The sequence below is a fragment of the Microcebus murinus genome, chromosome 12 (assembly GCF_040939455.1).
Source record: "Microcebus murinus isolate Inina chromosome 12, M.murinus_Inina_mat1.0, whole genome shotgun sequence".
NCBI classification, from domain to species: domain Eukaryota; kingdom Metazoa; phylum Chordata; class Mammalia; order Primates; family Cheirogaleidae; genus Microcebus; species Microcebus murinus.
Window position 1 is genome coordinate 84,530,585 of NC_134115.1, and position 20,934 is coordinate 84,551,518.

Below are 20,934 nucleotides of genomic sequence, written 5' to 3' on the forward strand. Positions count from 1 at the left end.
ACTGTGTACAATCAATCAATGGGCAACAGGAAGGAGAAGGGGCAATAGCAATGCTATTATGGAGGCATCCTCCACAGCCCTGACTCCTGCTGGGAGTGCGGAGCCCTGCCTGGAGAGGGGGAATCCTGGTCTCCTGACTTTGCTTGGAAGCTGCTCCCAAAGGTGTCTGGTCACTTCTACCGTGAAAGGTTTGAGGGTGGGGACCACAGAAAGCTGGCACTTCACAAAGCAGACTGACCTCAAGGGGTCAGATTTTCTGAATACAAATCTGACCTAGGTCCCCATTCTTCCACGTCCCTTCCTACCCCTTCAGAATGACACTGTTTCTGGTCTAGCCTCATCTCACTCCACTGCCCCCACAGGGGCACAGGCCACCTGTGGAGCTGCACACACACCTGCCTTCACTGGCCTCCACACTGGCCCTTCCCTGTGCCTGAGATGTCCTCCCTCACGGGCCTGCATGGCACAGACATGCTGATCCCTGGTGACTCAGTTCAACTGGCACCTTCTTGGGCAAGGTTTCACAGCTGGGCTTCTAGGCACCCTTCTCGCGTGGGCCTACCTGCCCCACTGTGTGGCCCATCAAAGAAATCCGCTTCTTGTTTTATCACACCTGCAGCTATGGCTGTACTTCCTGTCCTTTTGGCCAGACATGTCGATCAGATTCCCTCCTCTGAGCTAAGACATAGATGCCAGCCTGTCTGAACTGGCGTAAGAACTGAGAATAAGATGAGGGGCTTCGGTACTCTGAGCCTATCAGCACATGCTGTCCTTGGGTTCTGGGAGACCCTGTGGCCTTCCAAGAAATTCTTCTTTCTCCTTTAGCTATTTAGGCTGGTTTCCATTACTGGCAAGCAAAGGGACATTGCCCAAGACACACATGTAGTCAGTGCGCAGTAAACCTGCCTAGACGAAGGAGAAGCTGGTGACATCTCTAACATAAGGACTCTTGCAAACAGCCCAGAAACAACCTTCCCTAGTCTGTTTCGACAGACCTTGGTGCCTGAGACTGAAATTCAGCATTCCTTTCCTGTCAAGCCTTCTCATCCGTTGTCCTTTTAATTGCAGCAGCCGCTGGTCATAGTTATTAATTAATAATATATCACCCATATTACTGTAAGTTCACCTCTTTCCCGGAGAAATTTTCTTGGTGACTTTATTTACAGTAGCTAATTTTTCAGATCTCCAAAAATAAACTGATATATGTTGTACATTTGTGGCCAGAAAAGTTGAGCCACTGGTATTTTATCCTGGAAACATCATTATGATATACTAATTGTAACTATAAATCCTAAATTGAAAAAATTAGCTAATAATTTCTGAAAAACCTCACTTTCAGTCACTTGACAAATTTAGCTTGATTCTAAATCATGGTACTAAAGTCTTAGAATTCTTGACTGGAAACTGTTAACTCTGTTAACACAAATTCTTGACTGGAAACTGTTAACTCTGTTAACACAAATTACTTGTTTCTGATAAGGAAGTGAATCTTACACCAACAGATGCATCTTTGTGTAAGTATGTAAGTATGTGTATGGATATATTTATGTTCACAGGATCCATTCTGGAACATCAGAGTCCTGCTGAGGACATCACAGTGTAGAGGAACAATGCAGATAACTTTGTTGGCCATGCTGTGACCAAACAGAGCCATCTATGAAGGACACAGGGCTATGAAGGACAAACAGCGACACCTGTTCCAGGAGGCCGACACCTGGCCATGATGGACACAGACAACAGGGCCTGGGGGTAGAAAGGACCAGAAGGTCTTAGGGAGGCTTGCAGACCTGAAGCTTCGGGGTTCACTGACCACTTTGATAAGTGATCTCCTGGACTGTCTACACCACCTGCTCCCGCTTGTCACTGACAAAACAAAACCTCAAGATGCTAGAGCACGTTTCACCTGAGCAACTGAGACACCATTAAAAAGATTTCCTACACTTTAGGTAGAGCCTAGTCTAACATGGCTCAGGTGATAAGCAGTTTGCACAGGCCTAGGAGCCTCAGGAAGGCTCATCTGTACACAGTTATGTGAAAAAACAAAAAAGAGATCATCCTAAGCCAAGTGCTGAAAGGCTGCATATTTGGGCCATGTGACCCCAAATACCTCACTTTGCCTGTATTTTGCCATGCTTGGGGGCTGTGTGTGTCCCTTGCCTGTCCCCAGTGCTCATGTCTATGCCCACTGAGGACAAGTGAAGCAGACAGGAATGAAGAAGATTGGCACTGCTCCGTTTCTCCTAGGCCTCTAATTTGTCCTTTCCAGTGAAATGATTCACACCACTGAGATGGGAACAGAGAGCAGAGAGCAGAATCTGGAGTACTTGAGCACTTGTATTTGAATTTTAACAACTGCAGGGTACAGATGTTAATAACTGGGCAGGGTGGGTCTCACAGCCCCGGCAGATAGCCCCTTCTTGCTCTCTTGAATTACGAGCAAGAGCCCTGGGGTGCAAGCTCAGGTCCAGGTCAGCAGCCATGTTTTCACCCCTGCTGGGCCCTGGGACATGGGATCAACTCACTCTAGGATCCCTGTCTTGCTGGGTGGTCAGAAAGGCTGTTTTACTCAGTCCAGGCTCTGCCAGGAGCAAAGCCTAGTGCAAGGGACAGAGAAATGAACACTGGGAGTCACATGATGAGTGTTACGAGGCAGGTCAGCGCAGGAAGCTTTCGTGGAGATACTGAGGTAGAGGCAGCTGGCCTGGGGAAGGGCATCAGGGACAATTTTTCAAAGAAGCTGACACGTGAGTCACCTTAGAGGACAGGAGTTGGCTGGGTAAAGTTTGGGTGGAGTGGGTGGAAAAGAAAATGCAACAGGGCAAGGATACAGCAAGGACCAACATAAAAAGTTTCTGCAGGAGCTCCACGCAGACCAAGCCATGCCTGGTGGGCAGGCAGGAGTTGAGATGAGGCAGGCACAAAGGGCTGGACGTGCCTGGATTCACCAGCTGATGGGGGCCACTAGTAGGTTGTAAAAGCAGGGCAGTGAAACAAATGGACAAACTGTTTTAGGCATTCCCCCTGGCTCCCTCGTAACCAGTTGCTGCAGTCAGCCAGGTAGGAGTGAATGTGGTTTTGAGCTGGACAGGTACAGACGAGATGATGTAAAAGAGATTCATTGAGAACCAGAGAGAAGACAACACTGGCAGGATGTGGATACTCTTTGATAATAGAATAACAGCTAATAATCAGAATTCACACTTGTATAATTTTACCCATCCTAAAATCTATATATTCATATGTAACAAGTTCACTGACCTCTTGCTGGAAATGAATCTGTTAATAAACATGAGTAATTTACGCTACATGGTAAATTTTCACCAGAGGTGTTTGGGAAGAAGAAATCACCTGCACTTCCATACTGATAGAACAGAGTAAGAGAAGTCTGTTATCAGATGTTTTATCAGCCCCAGGCAGCTCAAGGTTTACCTCAGGCAAGGAAGGAAGAGAGAGTCAAATGACCTTAGTCTACCAGGGCATCTGCCCTGGAGTGTTACAGGGAATCAGGGGTGGACAGGTTACCCTTGAGAATTCCAAGACAGCCGGCAGTTTGCATAGGAAGCGGTAAGCCACAGGGGCAAACTGCCTTTGCAATAATGTCAGCCGAGAAAAAAATGATCAGTGTGATTTCAAAGAAAATGCAGAGTCTAATATTCCAATTAGTTCAAATTATTTTGTTTGGATTGTTAAATTCTGTTTTGAAATTAAGGCATGACAGAGCCTGAATGCAGAGGGGAAAAGCATGAGCCCTGGACTTAGGCCTAGGATGAAACCCAGCTCTGTCGTCCATCCCAGCTGTGGGGCTGGCAAGGCTTTGGCCCTCCGAGAGCTTGGGCCTGCCCAGCTGTAGAGGAGGAGGAGACGGCATCTGTCTGGCATCTCCTATGTATCACCTGCACCCCTGCAAAGAGCAGGGGCTCCAAGGGCAGAGGTAATAATTCTTACAATTGTGATAGAGTTGATATCTGGAGATAAACTGCTCATTATTTCAAAAATTTTGTTTTTAATTGTGCCTTCTTTGAGCAGACTTGCTTTTACAGCACTCCAGGAATAAAATGCAATATAATGGGGTATAAATGTGGCATCTAAGCACTGCTCAGGTCACAGGCTCAGGGCAGACACTGAAACTATACCTCTGCTTCTGAATATTGAAATGGAAATCTGGATATGTAAAATGTATTTACACTTACGTATTTTTTTCAAAGTAAAACAGAGAAGATGGAATAGAATATACCAAATAGAAACTAATTAGCAGCACAAATGTCAGAAGTAGAGACATTGAGCTTTTGTGCTACAATTTATCTTTTGCATTATGAATTTTAACTAAAACAAGAGGCTATGTGATAAAACAGATTCCTCAGCCAGGTCAGGGGAAAGGCCATTCTGGAAATGCTGTTCTGATCGAGAGATGGGATGACTTAGGCAAAGAGGAGCACTTAGCTACCCCTGCTGAAAGAGGTGCTTCTAGATTTCCATTGCAAATCACTTGAAAGCATCATTAGAAGACAGGTCTCTTCTAGCATAGCCTGCTGGCGCTGACTGTGGTAGGCAATGACTGCTCAGAGTTGGGGCATCCAAATCAAGCCTGCAGCCTAGCTTTGTCTAAAACCCAGGTGTCACCACTTGCCAAGAAAACCAAAAAATTAATCTGAGTTTTTCTTTATCAATTAAAAATTATAAAATTTACTAAAAATTTAGAGGAAAAATCTCCACATTCCACCCCACAATCCCAACACCCTTCTACAATGACATCCATGATCTCTTTCCTAGTCATTTTCACCTGTTTTCACAAACATTACACAATTGTAATAAGATTGTATGCTAAAATTTGTTTCTTTTGTTTTTTGTTTTTTTTTTGAGACAGAGTCTCACTCTGCCGCCCTGGGCAGAGTGCAGTGGTGTCATCTCACAGCAACTTCAATCTCCTGGGCTCAAGCGATCTTTCTGCCTCAGACTCCCAAATAGCTAGGACTACAGGTGTACACCATGCTGTCTGGCTAATTTTTTCTATTTTTATTAAAGATGGGGTCTTGCTCTTGCTTAGGCTGGTCTAGAACTCCTGAGCTCAAGCAATCCTCCTGCTTCAGCCTCCCAGAGTGCTAGGATTACAGGCGTGAGCCACTACACCTGGCCAGAGCTTTTTTTTTTTTAAGTTAACATTTTATCATAGCCCCTTTCCCGTTGTAACGTAGTCTCCATAACTATCTTTTTTAATGGCTGCATTTTGTTGTAAGAAGTAGATGTGTGCTATGGTTCATGCTTCTACCTCTCTGTTGGGTTACTTATAAAATTGCCAGTATTATAAATAATAAGGTTATGAAGAACATCTTGAAGGATTTGGATTCTTTCTCAATTCCTTTACATTAGGCATGGGTATTTTTTAAAACCCGGGTTTCCAGGGTTTGATCTTTTCTGGTCATTCTGACTTGGAAGAGGGATTGGATTTCTTGGGGGAAACTGATGGGAACACACCATTTTCTTAGGCAAAGCCATACTTCTCTGTAGGTCCCAGTAGGAAAGGCTGGACTGGGATTCTCTGGTCTCTGGTCTGAAAACCTCCTCCAGGTTGGGTCTCTACTGTAAGGAGCAGTTCTGACTGCCTGCAGGGAGCTTCAGTTCAGTTCAACTGGCAAAAGGCGGGGCTCCTTCCTGAGCACCCAGACAGTGGCAGAGGTCTGGGGAACTGCAATGAGCTCTCTGACCTCTGGAGCAGGGGCTGTGTCTGACCTACTTACGCTTCTGCCTGCATCTCTCAAACTCACACACTCTCTCTTTGGCTCCTTCCTATAAACATAATTAAGTCTCTAATTATAAGAACTCCCATGGCAATGTGATTTCCCTCCTTCCTCTAATTTATTGAAAACATTCTTGCTAAGGTCACTACGCCCTCAATGCTGAGAGATCCAGTAGCGACTTCTCAGCTGTATTCCACACTACTTCTTCAAGTCCTCTCTTTCCTGGGTTTCCATGGAGCCACAGCCACATGGCTCTTCAGTCCACTGCTCCAGTCAATTGTTCCTCATTTTTCCTTTGTGAACTTCTTAACTTCCACCTGTCCCTTGAACGACAGTCCTCTGCAGTGTTCTATCCTTGATCCTCATCTCTTCTAACTCTACATTTCTCCTGTGTCAGGTTTGCCCTTGAGTTTTTTTTTTTTTTTTTTTTGAGACAGAGTCTCTCTTTGTTGGCTAGGCTAGAGTGAGTGCCGTGGCGTCAGCCTAGCTCACAGCAACCTCAAACTCCTTGGGCTCAAGCAATCCTCCTGCCTCAGCCTCCCGAGTAGCTGGGACTACAGGCATGCACCACCATGCCCGGCTCATTTTTTCTATATATATTAGTTGGCCAATTAATTTCTTTCTATTTATAGTAGAGACGGGGTCTCGCTCTTGTTCAGGCTAGTTTCGAACTCCTGACCTTGAGCAATCCGCCCGCCTCGGCCTCCCAGAGTGCTAGGATTACAGGTGTGAGCCACCGAGCCCGGCCTTGCCCTTGAGTTTTAATTGCTACTCAAACATTGATGATTCTGAAGCAGCCATTTGGCCTAGACCTTCCTCCAGAGTTTCAGAGCCAACCAGTGGGTACTACTGCCATCGTCCCATGGCTCCCAGTGCAGCATGTCCAGAACTCATGTGAACATCTCCCCTTAAATCAAGTGTTAGTGCACATGGAGGCCTCACCATGTACCAAGTCAACTTCCAGGCATTTGGTCCTCTAGATTTCAAATGCTTATCTTCCATCCTTCTCTATCCTGTGTCCAAACCCAGGTCATGACCACCTATTGCCTCCTCTCTGGTTTTCCTACTTTTGATCATGTCTTCTTCAGGTCCAAACATCTACCCACAAGAGCCATCCTTAAAGTTTTACACCTGGACATGTCACCCCCTCTAAAACAAACAAACAAACAAACAAACAAACAAACAAACTCTTTTCCTATCATCCTTAGAATAAAGTCCAAGCTTTTCAAGATGATTTTCAAGACCCTAGATCATCAGTTCTATACTCTTAAACATTATTGAAGAGCCCAAAAAGCTTATGCTTAGGCTGGGGATGATGGCTCATGCCTGTAATCTTAGCAATCAGGGAGGCCAAGGCAGGAGGATCACTTGAGTTAAGCAGTTTGAGACCAGACTGAACAAGAGCAAGACCCTGTCTCTACTTAAAATAAAGAAAATTAGCCAGGTGTGGTGGCTGTGCCTGTAGTCCCAACTATTTGGGAGGCTGAGGCAGGAGGATCGCTTGAGCCCAGGAGTTTGAGGTTGCTATGAGCTAGGCTGACGCCTTGGCAAACTAGCCTGGGCAACAGAGCAAGACTCTGTCTTGAAAACAAAAAAAACCAAACTTATGCTTATATGGATTATACCTGCCAATATTTATTGTGTTAGAAGTTAAAATTATCTATTAATTCATTAAAAATAAATCCATTACAAATTAACATAAACATGTTGTTAAATGGAAAAACACTTATATTTCCCAAATTAAAAAACTTTAATAAGAGTGGCATTATTTTATATTTAAAAAATCTCTTTAGTAATTGGTTTAACAGAAAACAGCTGGATTATCCTATCTGCTTCTGCATTTGATATGTTGTGATATATTTGTTTTGGCCTCAGACAGATATATTTTTAGAAAGGGGACGCATATTTTAATATTCTTCTTTGTAAATATTATTCTTTGATACTACACCAAACTTGATAAATGGTTATTTCTTAAAGATTAGTTGCAGTATGGAATAGAAATCACATTAATAAACTTTTTGTACTCTGTTACAATAAAATCTATTGGTCTGTCTTACATTTGAATTTTTCCCCTTGCCGGATTTTGTAACATTGTGCAACAGTCTGGAAAATACTGGTTCACCAAGTTATGCAGATCTTCCAAATGTTGACATATTTCACTATGTGATATCAAAAAAATCACATTCATTAATATCGCCACTGATCTTATTAGAAAAGTCTTTAAGCAATGAGAAGCCGAACTCATAGTGATGGATACAAGTTTTCCAAAATCCTCATTTTCATTTGAAAGCTTGAATTTCATCACTGGCATTAAATACTGTCACTTGTTTTACCTGAAGTGGTAGGCTCACTTCACAATACTCAAGTCTGAATAACCATAGTCTGTCAGTTGTTCTTTCAAGTAATAATGAATGTTCCATGAAATAAATGGCTAGTTCAGCTTGCAACTCAAATAGATGTGCTTTTCCTTGAGACAGATATTCTACTTCTATATGCAGCAGAAATGTTTATGTGTACTTCAGAAAATAAATTAAGAACAATGGATTATGGGGGCCTTTTGATGTTTCAATTCCTGTGTAAGCTGTTCTAACAAGATACTGCATGGCATTTTGATAACCAAGTATTGGCTGAGTTTTATTCTTCAGCTTTTAGAGAAGTAGATAAGAAATAAGTTCTGTATTTGGAAATTTCCTCCTTGGAGGGACTTCTGTCTGTGACAAGCTTGAGTTTGCAAGTACTCTGTGAGAGGCTAAATCACAACAAATGAAACCTCATCTATCCAGAGTCATTGGAGTGAAGAGCCAGGGTAACCTTTGTGCAAAAAGCCTTTTTCCATTTTAAGCATTAAAATTCTGTATCACACACCTTCCTCCTTTATTAGAGTATAAGGAAAAGAAATTACTGTTTTATCATGTTCACGTATGTAAGTACGGAACATCATGATATCCTCAGGGATACAAAAAGCCCTGTGTCTTGCCACAAAAACTGTTCCATACTGTAATGCTAACTGAGTTCTTGGAGTGCTTTTTAATAGTTTTTGTTTTGTTTCAGTTTTGGTCAACTCTTGTCAGCTTTCACTTCCCACACTGTCTTTATTATTTATGTTCAGTCTCTTTCTTCCCTCTTGCATTTAATAGCTTTTAGGAAGAGAAGCCAGATAACCAATCATGGTTGAAATTTGTTAAAAAATAAGACTTTATAGATGGAGCTGGGGGTAGGGATATTCTTCCACCAAGAAAGCACAGATGTTTAAGGGCCTTGGCTTTGTGTCAGTGGCAGAAGAATATGTTCCTCTGTTACCATTTATCTACAACTGTGGACAAATAGTATAACTTTTTGGAGCCCCAGTTTACTCATAAAATAGGAACAATATCTGCCTCAGAGTTGTCAGGATTAAATATTCCTAGGATAAAATCCAACAGTCTTAGAATTATATAATAAACGTAGACAAGCCTTACAGAGTTGTTGCAAGAATTAAGTGATGCATATAAAGTGCCTGGACCACTGCCTGACGGGCGAGGTTTCCTTTGTTTCCCTTTTTACCTCTACACTCTAAGACAAGCACATTTTTCTGTAAAGTGCCAGACAGTTAAATATTTTAAGTTTGGTGGGCCAAAAGATAAAATTAAGGATATTTTGTAGATGTTTATACAGGAAGAGCTACAAAAAGTCTGGGTATTTTATTGACAAAATTCAAAATATAATAAGTACATTTTTGGGGTAACACAGGTCTACTAATGAGAAAAATAGATTTTTTTCTTTAGTGTGTGTGGGGGTAATATTTCACTTAAATGGGATCCAAAATAAGTGTTTCCTCTCATTACATCAACTGCAAATGTTCACCCATAAAAACTGTTCTCGTCTCACAGGCCTCACACCCAGGTGGGGGGACAGATTTGGCCTGTGGGCCATAGCTTGCCAATTCCCGCTCAGAGAGGTCTCTCTTATTTATTTCCTTTTTCTGGGTTGATTCCATATAGTTGGTAACAGTGACATCCTGAGTGCTCTTAATTTGTATAGATACGAGTTTCCATCTGGTATTTTTCCCCTCTAGCCTTTGACACTTTTTGTAGTAAAAGTTCAGTGGTGACAAATTCTTCTGTCTTTTGACTTTCTGAAATACCTTTATTTCACCTTAATTTCTGAAGCATATTTTCACTGAATATAGGATTCTAGGTTGACAGATTTTATTTTTTTAGCACTTTAGAGATGTTGTTCTATTATTTTGTTGACTGCATTATTTCTGATGAGAAGTCAGCAATCATTCCTATCTTGGTTCTTCTATGTAACATGTCTTCTTTCTTTGGCTGTTTTTAAGATTTTTCTCTTTGTCATTGGTTCTCAGCAATTTGATTATGATGTACCTTGATGTGGTTTTCTTTATGTTTTTCCTGCTTAGCCTTCATTGGGTTTCCAAGATTGGTGATTTTATATTTTAAATCAAATCTGGAATCAAATCCTCCATCCCTGAGGCTGAAATTACATATATGGTAGAACACTTGATATTATTCCACAGGCTCTATTCTTTTCATCTATTTTTCCTCTGTGTACTACAGTTTGAATAATTTTTATTGTTCTATCTTACAGTTCACTGATTGTGGTAGCTAGATTCTGAAATGGCTTCCCATGATCCCACCTCCTGCTTTTCATGCTATTGTGTAATGCCCTTGTTTGTGGGCTGGACCTAGTGGCTTGCTTCTAATAAATAAATAATACAGCAAAAGTGTTGGGACGTCACGTCTGAGATTAGATATAGAAGACAGTGACTTATTCCTTGCCAGTACTCTCTTGCTCTTACTTATTTTGATGAAGCCATCTTCATCTTATAAGCTTCCCTTTGGAGAATTTGAGGCCATTCCCAAGGAACTGAACTCTGTCAACAACCATTCAATGAACTTGGAAGGAGATTATGTCCCAACTGAACCTTGAGATGACTGTGGCCCCAGCTGACATTGATTATACCCTTATGAGAGACCCTGAGCCCGTGGACCCGGCTAAGCTGTGCTGGATTTGTGACCTACCAAATTGTAAGATAATAAATGTTTTAAGCCACTAAATTTTGGGGCAATCTGTTATGTGGCAATAGATAACTAATACTCTGATATTTTTCATCTTCTTAACTACTCCCATTAATGAATTTTTTGATTCTCGTATTTTATTTCTCAGCTCTAGAATTTTCATTTGGTTCTTTTTTAATAGTTTTCATTTCTCTTCTTTTTGAGTTCTTTCTTTCGTTTAAGTCTTTAATATAGTTATCATAGCTATTTTTTTTTTTTTTTTTACTGTTTGAATTTTTATCATAGCTATTTTTAAAGCATTTGTCTGTTAATTCTATCATCCCTGCAACGTCTGGCTCCATTTTTATTGACTGATTTTTCTCCTGGTTATAGAACACATTTTCCTGCTTCTTCACATGTCTAGTAATTTTTGATTGAATACTGGACATTATAAATGTACATTGTGGGGTGTGTCCATTATATTATTGTCCTTTACAGAGTACTGGGCTTTGTTCTGACAGGCAGTTAATTTACTTGTGGATGAGTCTGATCCTTTCAAGATTCCTTTTTTTTTTTTTTTTTTTTTTGAGACAGAGTCTCACTCTGTTGCCTGGACTAGAGTGCCATGACATCAGCCTAGCTCACAGCAACCTCAAACTCCTGGGCTCAAGCGACCCTTCTGCATCAGCCTCCTGAGTAGCTGGGACTACAGGCATGTACCATCATGCCTGGCTAATTTTTTCTACATATTTTTAGTTGGTCAATTACTTTCTTTCTATTTTTAGTAAAGACGGGGTCTCGCTCATGCTCAGGCTGGTTTCGAACTCCTGACCTTGAGTGATCTTCCCACCTCGGCCTCTCATAGTGTTAGGATTACAGGTGTGAGTCACCAAGCCTGGCCCAAGATTCCTTTTAAGGCTTTGTTTGGCAAGGACTAGAGCAGTCTTTAATCTATGGCTAGTTTAGTCCTACTTCCAAGGTATGGCCTTTCTGTAATCACGATTAAATGCCCTGAATACTCTACTCTGGTTGGCCAGAACTCTAGTTTACAACTCCCCAGCAGATGTTCTTTGATCAGCCTTGCAAGGCCCACCACGGGCATACATAATTTTGTATACAGTCAAAGATTCAAGGGGCTCTTTCTAGAGCTCCTCCTCAGTGTAGCTCCCTCCTATGCATACTCTGTTCTGTAAATTTCAGCTTACACTCATCTCTGTTTTCCAGCTTAGTGAGACTGTTATACTTTCCTTGGGTTCTCCCTCCTTGGGAAACCCGAGGTGATGGTCAATATCCTCTCCTTTGTTTCATTTCTCTCAGGAATCATAGTCCTGTACTACCTGTCTTCCAATGTCTGAAAACAGTTTCTTATATTTTGTCCAGTTTTCTAGCCATTTGTGATAAAAAGGATAAGCTTATAGTAGCTATCCTGTCTTGGAAGTTACATATGGAAGTCTTGTAAGCAGTATACCTTGATTTTAATGAAAGTGTAGCTTACTTTTTCCATGTCTATGAGAATAACTTAAAATCTAAGCGCTCCATTTATTTATTATGAAAACACAATTTGGAGCTTGGCAGGAGGCAAGGGAAAACAGATTTTCCCCATCATTTATCCAGCTGAGAAATCTTTCACACAGAGTTTTTCAGTAGGGAACAGGCCCTTACCCTTTTCTCAATTAGGATCTCTACTAATGTTAAAATCAAGAAAGAATGAATTTGAAGAAATGGTAATCAAAATCTAGGAAAATGCAAATGTATGCAAATTTTTCATTATACCTAGATAATTGTTTTGTTATTATAGGTCCATAAGGCCCAAGTTAACAATTATGTGAAAACTTAATAGCAAGAGCAAGGGTTCTCCCAGGAGGAAAAAAAGTTGATACCCCCAAAATGTTTTCCACTCTAACAAATATCAATATTCTAATCAACACAAGCAAATTCCTTGTTTATTAATAAGTCCTAGGGAAAAATGAAGGAAGTTGACAGAGAGTGTAAGAAAACTCACTGAGTATCCCAGCACCAGCCACTTTTCCTCACAAACACAGGCATTCTTACACATTACGTAAATGTGCCCCTAGTGGCCCCCAAGAGCAACTATAATACCTGATAATAAATATGGCAAGTGTCTTCTTTTTATCAGCTGTATGGGGTTCAGAGTAGAATATCCTGACTCCTAAATTCACAGTGTTGACCCTTTCAGAGACCAATGTATCGCAACACCTTTTTCCTAGGAGCTACAGAGACAAGCACATTGGTCACATCTATTGTTTGCTGAGGGTAAACAGCAATAGCAGTTTGAGAGCAGGAAGTGAGGTTTGCCTTGTCTCTACAACCTTGAGAACTTCTCCACTGTGCCTCTGTCTCTCTTTGTTGAAGAGCCACTTTTGCTCTTGGCTGATTCCAAATTCTAGAAGCAAGCTAGCTTAGTTGTTTGTTTGTTCATTTATTTATTTATTTTGAGACAAAGTCTCATGCTTTGTTTGCTTGCTTATTTATTTATTTATTTATTTAGAGACAGAGTCTCACTCTGTCACCCCAGCTAGAGTGCAGTGCTACCATCATGGCTCAATGCAGCCTCCAACTCCTGGGCTCAAGTGATCCTCCCACCTCAGCCTCCAGAGTAGCTGGGACTACAGACATGAACCACTGCGCCCAGTCAATTCTTTTTCTCTTTTTAGTAGAGATGGTCCAGAGATGGTCCCACTCTTGCTCAGGCTGGTCTCAAACTCCTGACCTCAGGTGATCCTCCCACCTTGGCCTCCCAACATGTTAGGATTACAGGCGTGAGCCACTGTGCCTGGCCTAGAAGCACTTTTAAATGCTCAACATAGGCCAGGTGCAGTGGCTCAAGCCTGTTGTTCCAGCACTTTGGGAGGCTGAGGTGGGAGGATAGCTTGAGCCCAGGAGTTCAAGGTTGCAATGAGCTATGATCGTGCCACTGCCCTGTAGCCTGGGTGACACAGCGAGACCCTGTCTCTAAAAAATAAAATAAAAAAGTAAGCAAGAGATAAATAACTACACAACGTGGCTAGGCAGGGTGAGAGAAAGAGTCAAGTACTGACTATTCTGGACAGAAGCTGCTGGATTTCTGGAGGATGCAGCTGGGAGCATCAATTGGCATACCTAGTGTAAAGTCAGATGCCAGCAAATGATGACCAGGTCAGTCAACTGGCTTGCATGCTGGGTTGGCTGAGTTCTCAGGGACCAATGCTATCCAGCCCCAGCAAACTGTTCCCTGAAACAGTGATGGCCTATTAACAGCAGATTGTAGTTTGAGGTTACTGGAAACCAGACTGGGTCAGAGAAACTAAGAACGGAATCTGACAGTAGACGACGCAAGCTGGCCCTATGCTTATAGTTTTTCTCCACCTTTATCCTGTGACACACTCCAGGTCTTTCCTCCCACACACTTGGAAAAATTGAGGTGGTCCCCCCTGGTTGCCTAAACCCATCTCCCCGTCAGCTCCCTTGTTTTGGAAGGAGATGATAAATAAATCAAAATGCACTAAGCAGCACTTCCACAGGCACTCGCCTCCTTCACTGAATGTGCACCTCATCAATCACACTATTGTCTGCTTGAAAGGCGAGCCTTGTAAATGTCATATCCACTCAGGCCCAAGGAGAGGCGCATCCAAATGCAGCAAGGAGTTTTAATTGGATAGTGTAATTAAACTAAAAAACCCCAGCAGACTCCCTTTGACAGGATAGATGAAGACCCCTTTTAATAGGGCTAGGAAACATATCTGTTAAAAGGATGAGGCACTGCCTGCTCCTGATTGTGCTCCAGAGGACTCTTATGAAAAGGCAATTCAATAACTGGGGCATTTAATATGTTAGAGTCCGTTGTGTTCTGTAATCAGGCAGTACTTACCGTATTTGATCTGGAACTTATGAAATAAGTCCCTGTCAGAGAATAAAAACAAAACATAGCTTGCTCACCTAATGTTTAGAGTGCCCAGACCTCCTGGGAATTGACAGAGGCTGAGGAGGGGCTGTAGTCCTCCTGTGCTGCAGGTCTACTGGAGCATAAATGCAGGTGCCTTACCTATTGGGGCCTACAGTATGCCACCATGGCCATAGGTATCCACCTGTTCACCTTGGGGCTGTAGCTTTTTCATCCAGCACTGGCTAATGCCCTCATTCCTCCTTCACACATTCTTGAGAGCATCTAAAGAATGTGAACAAATTCCTGGGTACCTCCTCCTTTAGCAACTAGAATACCTATCCATTGGGGGTGGGGGGAGAGATTGGGAGGGAGAGAGGGAGAGGGAGAAGGAGAGGGAGAGGGAGAGGGAGAGGGAGAGGGAGAGGGAGAGGGAGAGGGAGAGGGAGAGGGGGAGAGAGAGAGAGAGAGAGAGAGAGAGAGAGAGAGAGAGAGAGAGAGAGATAGAGGAGAGAGATAATGTGTGTGTGTGTTCTCTGCTAGAACTACCCTTGTCAAATAGGGAGAAGAGAAATGGGGGGGGGAGGAGAGGGGAGGGGTGTCAGAGGATTCAATGTATAGGTTGGGGTATGCCCAGGTTGATTTTAGTAACAAATGGGATCCTTCTGCCATTCTCCCTGCTCTCCTTTGTTGGGAGAGGAGGTGAGGATACATATACTGGCTCATTCAGATACACACAACCACACACGCATGTGAGGCCTGCAGCTCCACAAACAAGGTAACAGAATTAGTGAGAACACATGAAGAGATTTGTATCTGCACAGGGCTGTATTATAAGTAGCCCATGACAATCCCTTTCAGATGGAATGCTAGTGTCCCAAGGACAAGTTCAGGGATCCCAGCATCTGGGTGAGTCAAGACAGCCTCTGAGGTGGGGCTCAGTTGGGGTACAGAGGAAAGATTTCAGACTTTCCTACCTACAGCTTTCCAAAAACAACCAGGCCCTTTGCTTTATTTATACAAACCTCTAAGTCAGTTTCCCTGGGCCTTCAGATTGATTTTTCTTTTCTAAGGATAGTGAAGGATTTGTTTCATGACTGCTTTTACTCCCCCATAAAGCCTGCTTGGAACTCAGTTTGCAAACCTATGAACATTCTTAATATTGGTCTTTCACTATGGGTTGATGAACCCATTAAGAACATATAAGTGAATACATATAATCCATGAAAACTGGATACTGAATTAAACCATCAAATACCTTTAGGTTTAAATGAAAACTACATAAAAGCATTTCAGCCATCAATTTGGCTATCACTTCTAGCCAGTATGAATTCTGCTGGAAAAGCTATTTTCGTGCAGATGTGGAATTCAATGGGAAAGACTGACTCGTGTACCAACATCAATCAAAATGTCGACTTCCCTGGCAGCTCTCAACAGTAAGGCAGGTTCAAAGGTCACAGGATAAAGAAAAAGCCAAGCTCTGGTTCAGCTCTAATATCTCCTCAGTAGAAGTCTTGCAAAAGTACCCCCTTCTGTATTAGCCTTGCTTTCATTAATCTTCTTGCCATCTTCTTTAACTAGTCATGCAGAACCGCTCGATAGCAAGACGTATAATGGGGAAGGCCCTGTGCCTATTACCGCGTTAACATTCTCTTAAGCCCCAGTGCAACAATGGAACAGGAAGGCAAAGGAAATCTGCGACTGCAGGGTGCAGTGCAGGCAATTCAATTACAGCCTGGGCTTACCTACGTACTTCTGACCTATAAAACACAAGAGGCCTTTGTGTCTAACTGGCTTGGCCATTAAGGTTGCTGAAGATCACAACAATGCTGATCTTTTCTATTTAAGCTAAATCAATGTGGACAAATCATTATTCAGTAGCTTTAATTTAATTAGTAAATTAAATACACTACTTTACAGATCTTGTCAAGTACTTATGAAAAGAAAGATTCATTTAAGCGGGAGGTCACCAATAAGCCCAGCTAATTTAACTCATAGCCTTAACTGAGTCTCATCTCAAATATTCAGCAGGATCTAGTAATGAGGGTTTAACAGTCTTCTACAGCTGTGGTTAACTCTTAAACCCAAAGAGTTCATATCTTGTATCAAAACAGTGTTTTGGATAAAAAACAAAACAAAACAAAACAAAAACTCCCTCAACATAACCATCATCAACAGAATCAGATTTCCTTTAAATTATACTATTGCAAAAGAACTTAATCAGGTTACCTCTATTATGTTGCTTCCTTAAGATTTTATATGATATATACTTAATTGGGATACAGAGCTCTTTTCAGCTATAAAGATGACAGCTACTTTATTAAGGTTTAAATCTGATTTCTTAATGATAGGCTGCTTCCTTTAAAGACTCTAAATGTGCATAACCTTCTTATGATGAAACCAGACCTGGCATGGTTGAAGCTGGTACTCAACAATAGCCCCGGGAATCTCTGATGGGTACCAGTTTCACACAAAGGTCCCTTCCTTTTGTTTCAGTGTAGGAATTTAAGGTTAGTACTTAAAAAGAGAGCCCATGGCATTCAAAGTCTGTGTCTAGACCTGTATAAGAATGGAAAATTAATTTCTATAAGATATTTAAACATGGCAGTTTGTGATATGGAAACATTATCCTCTCCTATGTGCTGTAACATCCTTGATCAGTTAAAGTGAATATTAATTCATCTTTTAGAGGTTTATGACATCTTTCAAAATAGCAAAAGATATCCTAAGAAGTAGCAAAATCTGACTGAGAAATCACTGAATTGAATAATTATAATGGCAGCATGATTTTTTTCCCTTCAATCTAAAAGGGCAGAATTTATTCTTATATCTCAGGGCTTATGATGACACAGATTTTTTTCAACTAACTCTTTTAAGGAGCCCATATTTATATGTACAATTTTTTTAAGGCATGTATCTATTTAGTCATTAAGTTCCAGGTCCTTAAGCACTCACAGGGACAGAGCAATAAATCTTCCCTCTGAGAACCTGGCCTAAGAGGGAGAAGTCGAGGGTAAAGGAAAGAGAGCCACAGAACCGCTATTTATGAAGCATGGCTTCAGAGCCTGTGTCTTTCCCATCCCACAATAAGTGTAATTATGTGTTTCACTGCAGCCGTTCAAATGCTCGGTCCCTTTGCCAAGTCAGCTATTCATACACTTTTTGGATATGGCATCAATTAAACTTGAGTTGTGTTCCTTATGACGACCAAATTAATGGTTTGACAGCGGCTTTCTCAATAAACACTGCAAACTGGCCATATTCAAAGGTTTTAAAAATCATTTCTGTTCAAAATTCTGACAAACACATCTCAAGTAAGACTGGGGACAACTTCATTATCCTCCCAACACTTAATGCCTTTTTGTAAAGAAGGCTGTTTAATAACACGTCTGCTCTGTTTTCACAACTAAATTATTCCAGTTGGTCACACGTTCCAGTCTTCAGCAAGACACTTGTGTTACGGAGATAAAAACATGAAAAAGGAAATATATTGCAGAAATCAAAAACCTTATCTACTTTTAGACTCTCTTTCTTTGCCATAATTCATTCAAGAAGGCCCCAAGAATAATTTTTGATGTAAACTCAGCTACAAACATACATCACTATGCTGATAAAAATCACAGGCTAAACTTATGAAATATAGTGACTTTCATTTCTTTAGTGATGTTAAAATAACTTTTTTCTAAGGTTCAACAGACACAAAAGATAAAAAGGGTTACCATTAATCCTTTTTAAAAAAAAAGGAAGAAAGAAGAGGAAGACGCCCCATAGATTAATTCTGTGGTCTGAGGATGAACTTTTTAGATTGAGTCACTGAATTAATTTGATGAAGATACTGGAAATCATAAAACACATAGCATCAAGCTGATTCATTTAATACATCTTTGTTTGGGCACTTTACAACATAAATTATGTTGTATAACTTTTGGTTTCTAAATTCTAGCCTCTAGTGTTCAATTTCAAGTCAACAAACCACTGAGGACAACTCTGTAGGCACTCTGCTAGGGACTGAGGATGCAGAAGCCAGTCCCCGGGTCAATCAGCTTGGTATGGAGATGGGGATGGAAGACAGGGGCAGACCTCACATAGATATTAATAAATACAGCACAAAGGTGTTATACTAGACCTATGTACAAACTTCTGGGGGCAAAGTTAACAGAGAGAGAGGCTGACATTGGAGGTGGATCTTGAAAAATGAGTGGGCTGTGTTAGGGGAGGTGAAACATCCAAAAGTTAGAGGAAGGGTTAGGGTCGTAGGCATATTCCAGCAGTGGGAACTGCAGAAGCACAAAATGCATTGTGTACAAGTAGTTCACGGGGACCACAGCCCAAATTTGAGATGGGAAATTATGAGCTATGAGGCCAGAGAGGTCAGCTGGTTGTCAATGTTTGCAAAGACTATGCGGAGGAGTCTGAATTTTATTCTGTAAGCCTGTTAACTTTCAAATCTTTTTTTTTTTTTTTAAAGCAGCAAAATCCTTTTATCAGTTGACTTTTTAAATGCAGAATCCCTAAATAGGAAAAACTAGTTCCTTTGGTTAAGGGGGAGGCCTTATGCCCAATCATGCCTGACACCTATGCCCCTGAGGTCCCTAGAGCACTGAGGAACACGGTTTGAAAAGCTCTGCTATAGGGAACAGGGACTTAAGAAGAGGTTTACTGGGGTAGAGAGCCTCAGGAAAGTGCCACAGTTTCTAGATCTCTAGAGCCAGAGTGAAAGAGGAAGAAACCCCTGTAAGACCCACATGTGTAATTTTTACACAGAACCATCTGGTATATCTGAAAATAAGAAAAAAGCCTCTTATAGATTGCCAATACTGAAATGATGGGGCACACATCTGCCCTCTATCCCCAATGCTGGGACTTGGCCTCATTTATGCAGACGTGTAATAATTACTTCTCTACTGACTTGATCCCTCGAGGGACTAGGAGATGGGTGGCTGTGAATCTTTTCTTTGTTCCCCGCTAGGCTGGGTGTGTTACATTCTGTACCTTCAGTGCCTGCATCACAACCTTCCTCAGAACAGTGAGTGTCCTGGTGTAAGTGTAAGGAAAACCTGACTCCTGCTTCTAGTTCTTTCTGACCTTTCCACTCCAGCTTATCCCTCTATGCAATATGCAAGTGATTGCCCTTCATTTCTCAGAAACAGAGAATTAACAAAATGTTACTTTTCAAAGCATCCTTAGTTCTTGGGAAGAAACGTGCCAGAACAATAGCATCTTTCTTGGCTGACAAGCTGGAGCGAGTGGGATTAGGAAGATGTTTATCCAAAGACAGAGAAAATCCAGCAGCCTAAGGCAAGGTCCCTAGGACAGCAGGCAATTTTCTCACCAGCATCTTGCGGAGTCTGAGGCCTCACTGGGATGGCGGGAATGGCGGGAAGGGGTTGGGGATGGCCTAATTCCTTTCCCTGTATTCCACTAAGTTCTCCCTTCTTGCCAAGCTGTAGGTTAATGAGTTGAAAGGAGGAGAATATGTAGCCAGGATAGCTAGATTTGACAGAAAATTTAAAACACCCACCCATAAATGAGGCAATGTGGCATGTACTCAGTCTGCAAGCCCCCTTCAGGCCTTGTTTAGTCAGTATTATCTCAAAAATTTGAACCATATTATAAACACTTGCTGCCCTTTACATTTCTTATTGTCCCTTTTGAGTATATAAATTTCTTATAACATTTGTTCTCAAAATTAGTGGACATTGGACATAGAGAATTAATAAAAATTAGATGCTCAGTCTGTACCCCAAGTTACTAAATCAGAATCTACTGGGGTGGGCCCTGGGTAACTGTATTTTAAATAGGCGCCACAGATAATGCTGATATACACCACACTTTGAGAACCATTATCTTATAGCCTTCTCTAGGCAACTAACACACCCTTATATAGTTTAAACTTTTTTCTTCCATGGAGGAATTTCAGTGTGATCTATGTGTCTGTTTTGCCCCTTGATAGGACTGAAGGCCTAAAAATGATTAAGTGATTAATCTAAATGCCATACCCAATTACTTAGCTGCAAAAATACAATTGCCAAAGTATACAACTGGACTGTATCTACCTTGATAATTTAAGCGTAGGAATGCCAACCCAGCAGTAATCTCTTCTGTAGGACCCGGCAAGAGTTTAATTATGAGCTGGTAGGTCATGCAGCTGCCAGTAATCTGGGGAGGTGTTGACACTCCCAGCATGATGGATATCTAAATGCTGTCTTCAGCTGCCTTGGGAAATCCCCCTGCTTTCCTCGGTTTGGCATGGAAGGCAGGCAGGTCCAGGTCTGACGGGTCAAGTCCCCCAAATGAGAAGGGAGCACAAAGTGAAATGAGG

General features: G+C 41.7%; 1 protein-coding gene across 1 annotated transcript in view; it reads right to left on the bottom strand.

Moving 5' to 3' along the window:
- Positions 1-20,934, bottom strand: part of MAPKAP1 (MAPK associated protein 1) — a 221,129-nt gene that overhangs the window by 6,668 nt on the left and 193,527 nt on the right.